Source organism: Arachis ipaensis, chromosome B1, assembly GCF_059453495.1.
Source record: "Arachis ipaensis isolate K30076 ecotype BB chromosome B1, ASM5945349v1, whole genome shotgun sequence".
Taxonomy (NCBI): Eukaryota; Viridiplantae; Streptophyta; class Magnoliopsida; order Fabales; family Fabaceae; genus Arachis; species Arachis ipaensis.
The window spans coordinates 119,419,277-119,425,124 of NC_142436.1; the positions used below are offsets into that span (position 1 = coordinate 119,419,277).

Genomic DNA, 5,848 nt, shown 5'->3' on the forward strand with positions numbered 1-5,848 from the left:
AAGTATCATGGACTTTAATTAGAAGATCCTCATCAGTTTTTAGCTGAATTATTGCAAATCTGTGACACTGTTAAAACCCATGGGGTTGACCCTGAGGTTTACAGACTCATGCTTTTCCCCTTTGCTGTAAGAGACAGAGCTAGGACATGGTTGGACTCACAACCAAAAGAAAGCCTAAACTCTTGGGAAAAGCTGGTTAATGCCTTTTTGGCAAAGTTCTTTCCACCTCAAATTGAGTAAGCTTAGAGTGGAAGTCCAGACCTTCAGACAGAAGGAAGGTGAATCCCTCTATGAAGCTTGGGAAAGATACAAACAATTGGTCAGAAGGTGTCCTTCTGGCATGCTTTCAGAATGGAGCATGATATGCATATTCTATGATGGTCTATCTGAACTGTCCAAGATGTCATTGGACAACTCTACTGGTGGATCTCTTCATCTAAAGAAGATGCCTGAAGAAGCCCAGGAACTCATTGAAATGGTTGCAAATAACCAGTTCATGTACACTTCTGAAAGAAATCCTGTGAATAATGGGACAACTCAGAAGAAAGGAGTTCTTGAGATTGATACTCTGAATGCCATATTGGCTCAGAACAAAATATTGACTCAGCAAGTCAATATGATCTCTCAGAGTCTGTCTGGAATGCAAGCTGCAACAGGCAGTACTAAGGAAGCTTCCTCTGAAGAAGAAGCCTATGATCCTGAGAACCCTGCAATGGAAGAGGTGAATTACATGGGAGAACCCTATGGAAACACCTATAATCTTTCATGGAGAAATCATCCAAATCTCTCATGGAAGGACCAACAGAAGCCTCAATAAGGCTTCAACAATAATGGTGGAAGAAATAGGTTTAGCAATAGCAAACCTTTTCCATCATCTTCTCAGCAACAAACAGAGAACTCTGAGCAAAGTTGTTCTGGCTTAGCAACCATAGTCTCAGATCTATCTAAGACCCACTAAGTTTCATGAATGAAACAAGATCCTTCATTAGAAATTTGGAGGCACAAGTAAGTCAGCTGAGTAAGAGAATTACTGAAACTCCTCCCAGCACTCTCCCAAGCAATACAGAAGAAAATTCCAAGAGAGAGTGCAGGGCCATAACCATGACTAACATGGCCGAACCTGGAGAGAGAAAAGAGGATGTGATTCCCAGTGAGAAAAACCTCATGAGATGTCCTCTGAACGAAAAGAAGTTCCCCTTTGAGGAACCAATAGAATCTGAGGCTCATACAGAGACTATAGAGATTCTATTGAACCTACTTCTGCCATTCATGAGCTCTGATGAGTATTCTTCCTCTGAAGAGGATGAAGATATTACTGAAGATCAAGTTGCTAAGTACCTTGGAGCAATCATAAAGCTGAATACCAAGTTATTTGGTAATGAGACTTGGGAGGATGAACCCCCTTGCTCACCAATGAACTGAATGACTTGATTAGGCAGACATTACCTCAGAAGAAACTGGATCCTGGAAAGTTCTTAATACCTTGTACCATAGGCACCATGACCTTTGAGAAAGCTCTGTGTGACCTAGGGTCAAGTATAAACCTCATGCCCCTCTCTGTAATGGAGAAACTAGGGATCCTTGAGGTGCAAGCTGCAAGAATCTCACTAGATATGGCAGACAATTCAAGGAAACTGGCTTATGGACTTGTAGAGGATGTCTTGGTAAAGGTTGAAGGCCTTTACATCCCTGCTGACTTCATAATCCTGGACACTGGGAAGAGTAAGGATGAGTCCATCATCCTTGGCAGCCCCTTCCTAGCCACAGCAAAAGCTGTGATTGATGTTGACAGAGGAGAGTTGGTCCTTCAAGTGAATGAAGACTACCTTGTGTTTAAGGCTCAAGGATCTTCCTCAATAACCATGGAGAGGAAGCATGAAAAGCTTCTCTTAACACAGAGTCAAACAGAGCCCCCACACTCAACTTCTAAGTTTGGTGTTGGGAGGCCAACATCAAGCTCTGAGTCTCTGTGTAGATCTCTAAGAGCTTCACTGTCAAGCTATTGACATTAAAAAAGTGCTTGTTGGGAGGCAACCCAATGTTAATTAATTATATTTATTTTATTTTCCATTGTTCTTTTATGTTTTCTTAGGTTGATGATCATGTGAAGCCACAAAAACAACTGCAAAAATCAAAGCAAAATCAAAAACAACATTAAAAATAGCACACCCTAGAGGAAGAGCTTACTGGCGTTTAAACGCCAGTAAGGGTAGCAGAATGGGCGTTAAACGCCCAGTCTGACACCTGTCTAGGCGTTTAACGCCAGAAAAGGGCATCAAGCTGGCGTTTAACGCCAGAAAGGGAAGAAAAGTTGGCGTTTAACGCCAGAAAGGGAAGAAAAGCTGGTGTTAAATGCCAGAAATGGGCAGCAACCTAGAATTTAACGCCAGGATTGGCACTCAAAGGGGCGTTTACATGCCAAAATGGTGCAGGGGTGAGAAATCCTTGACACCTCAGGATCTGTGGACCCCACAGGATCCCCACCTACCTCAACTCTCTCTCTCACTCCTTCACACCTTCCTATAACACCCTTCCCTAAATACCCCTCACCAATCACCTCCACTACTCTTCCCCATAACACCCACCTCACAATTCAAATTCAAATCCTTTCCCTCCCAAAACCCAACCCCTAATACACGAACCCTACCCCTCTCTCCACTCTTATATAAACCCCTCATCCCTCCTTTATTTTCACATATCATAAACACTTCCCCCCTGGCTGAACCACTCACACCTTTCCATCTCCTCCATTTTCTTCTTCTTCTACTCCCTTATTTCTTCTTTTGCTCGAGGACGAGCAAACCTTCTAAGTTTGGTGTGGTAAAAGCATTGCTTTTTGTTTTTCCATAACATTTATGGCACCTAAGGCCGGAGAAGCCTCTAGAAAGAGGACAGGGAAGGCAAAAGCTTCCACCTCCGAGTCATGGGAGATGGAGAGATTCATCTCAAAAGGTCCATCAAGACCACTTCTATGAAGTTGTGGCCAAGAAGAAGGTGATCCCTGAGGTCCCTTTCATGCTCAAAAGGAATGAGTATCCAGAAATCCGACATGAGATTCGAAAGAGAGGTTGGGAAGTTCTCACCAACCCCATTCAACAAGTCAGAATCTTAATGGTTTAAGAGTTCTATGCTAATGCATGGATCACCAAAAACCATGATCAAAGTGTGAACCCGAACCCAAAGAATTGGCTTACAATGGTTCAGGGGAAATACTTAGATTTCTGTCCAGAAAATGTAAGGTTGGCATTCAACTTACCAATGATGCAAGGAGATGCACGCCCCTACACTAGAATGGTCAACTTTGATCAAAGGTTGGACCAAGTCCTCATGGACATGTGTGTGGAAGGAGCTCAGTGGAAAAGAGACTCCAAAGGCAAGCCAGTTCAATTGAGAAGGCTTTACCTCAAACCTGTGGCTAGGGAATGATTGGAATTCATCCAACGCTCTATCATTCCTACTAGCAACCGGTCTGAAGTTATAATAGACCGAACTATCATGATCGATAGTATCATGAATGGAGAGGAAGTAGAAGTTCATGAGGTCATATCTCTAGAACTCTACAAAGTGGCTGACAAAACCTCCACTTTGGCAAGGTTAGCCTTCCCTCACCTCATTTGTCACCTCTGTAATTCAGCTGGAATTGTCATAGAGGAAGACACCCTCATTGAAGAGGACAAGCCCATCACTAAGAAAAGGATGGAGCAAACAAGAGAGCCCACTTATGGACCTCAACAAGAGCATGAGGAAGTCCCTCATCAAGAAATCCTTCAGATGCCTCAAGGGATGCATTTTACTCTACACAACTATTGGGAGCAAATCAACATCTCCTTAGGAGATTTGAGTTCTAATATGGAGCAACTAAAAATGGAGCACCAAAAGCACTCCATTATTCTCCATGAAATTAGAGAGGATCAAATAACCATGAGGAAAGAGCAACAAAGGCAAGGAAGAGACATTGAGGAGCTCAAGCACTCCATAAGATCTTCAAGAGGAAGAACTAGCCGCCATCACTAAGGTGGATCCATTCTTTAATTTCCTTGCTCTTTATTTTCTATTTTTCGTTTACTATGATTTATGTTTTATTTATGTTTGTGTCTTTATTACATGATCATTAGTGTCTACTGTCTATGTCTTAAAGCTATGAATGTCTTATGAATCCTTCACTTTTCTTAAATGAAAAATGTTTTTTAATTACAAAAGAACAAGAAGTACATGATTTCGAATTCTATCTTGAAATTAGTTTAATTATTTTGATGTGGTGGCAATACCTTTTGTTTTCTGAATGAATGCTTGAACAGTGCATATTTTTGAATTTGTTGTTTATGAATGTTAAAATTGTTGGCTCTTGAAAGAATAATGAAAAAGGAGAAATGTTATTGGTAATCTGAAAAATCATATAATTGATTCTTGAAGCAAGAAAAAGCAGTGAAAAGGTTGCAAAAAAAAAATATATGCGAAAAAAAAGAGAAAAAGAAAGTAAAAGAAAAAGCAAGCAGAAAAAGCCAATAATCCTTTAAACCAAAAGGCAAGGGTAAAATAAAAAGGATCTAAGGCTTTGAGCATCAATGGATAGGAGGGCCCACAGGAATAAAATCCTGGCCTAAGCAGCTAAACCAAGCTGTCCCTAACCATGTGCTTGTGGCGTGAAGGTGTCAAGTGAAAAGCTTGAGACTAAGCAGTTAAAGTCGTGGTCCAAAGCAAAAAGAGTGTGCTTAAAAGCTCTAGACACCTCTAACTGGGGACTTTAGCAAAGCTGAGTCACAATCTGAAAAGGTTCACCCAGTCTTGTGTCTGTGGCATTTATGTATCCGGTGGTAATACTGGAAAATAAAATGCTTAGGGTCACGGCCAAGACTCATAAAGTAGCTGTGTTCAAGAATCAACATACTGAAATAGGAGAATCAATAATACTATCTGAATTTTAAGTTCCTATAGAAGCCAATCATTCTGAACTTCAAAGGATAAAGTGAGATGCCAAAACTGTTCAGAAGCAAAAAGGCTACAAGTCCCGCTCATCTAATTGAAGCTAATCTTCATTGATAAGTTTGGAATTCATTGTATATTCTCTTCTTTTTATCCTATTTTATTTTCAGTTGCTTGGGGACAAGCAACAATTTAAGTTTGGTGTTGTGATGAGCAGATAATTTATATCCTTTTTGGCATTATTTTTAGGTAGTTTTTAGTATGTTTTAATTACTTTTTATTATATTTTTATTAGTTTTTATTCAAAAATCACATTTCTGGACTTTATTATGAGTTTGTGTGTTTTCTGTGATTTCAGATATTTTCTGGCTGAAATTGAGGGACCTGAGCAAAAATCTGATTCAGAGGCTGAAAAAGGACTGCAGATGCTGTTGGATTCTGACCTCCCTGCACTCGAAATAGATTTTCTGGAGATACAGAAGCCCAATTGGGGCGCTCTTAATTGCGTTAGAAAGTAGACATCTTGGGCTTTCCATAAATATATAATAGTCCATACTTGGCCCGAGTTTTGATAATGCAAACTGGCGTTTAAACGCCAACTTTCTACCCTTTTCTGGCGTTAAACGCCAGAACTGGTATAAAAGCTGGAGTTAAACGCCCAAACTGGCACCAAAGCTGGCGTTTAACTCTAGAAACAGCCTATGCATGTGAAAGCTTCAATGCTCAGCCCAAGCACACACCAAGTGGGCCGCGAAAGTGGATTTCTGCATCATTTACTTATTTCTGTAAACCCTAGGCTACTAGTTCATTATAAATAGGACTTTTACTATTGTATTCTCATCTTTGTATCACTTTAGATATCTCTGGACGTTTAGTCCTTAGATCTTTGGCATGGAGGCTTGCCATCCGGCCATGCCTAGACCTT

The 5,848-nt window shown here is 40.6% G+C and overlaps 1 non-coding gene across 1 annotated transcript; it reads right to left on the reverse strand.

Moving 5' to 3' along the window:
* Positions 1 to 238: 238 nt before the first annotated feature.
* LOC148578117 (small nucleolar RNA R71) lies at positions 239 to 342 on the reverse strand. Its single transcript, XR_015904264.1, has one exon. It is a non-coding gene; the product is annotated as a small nucleolar RNA R71 (small nucleolar RNA).
* Between the last annotated feature and the right edge of the window lie 5,506 nt (positions 343 to 5,848).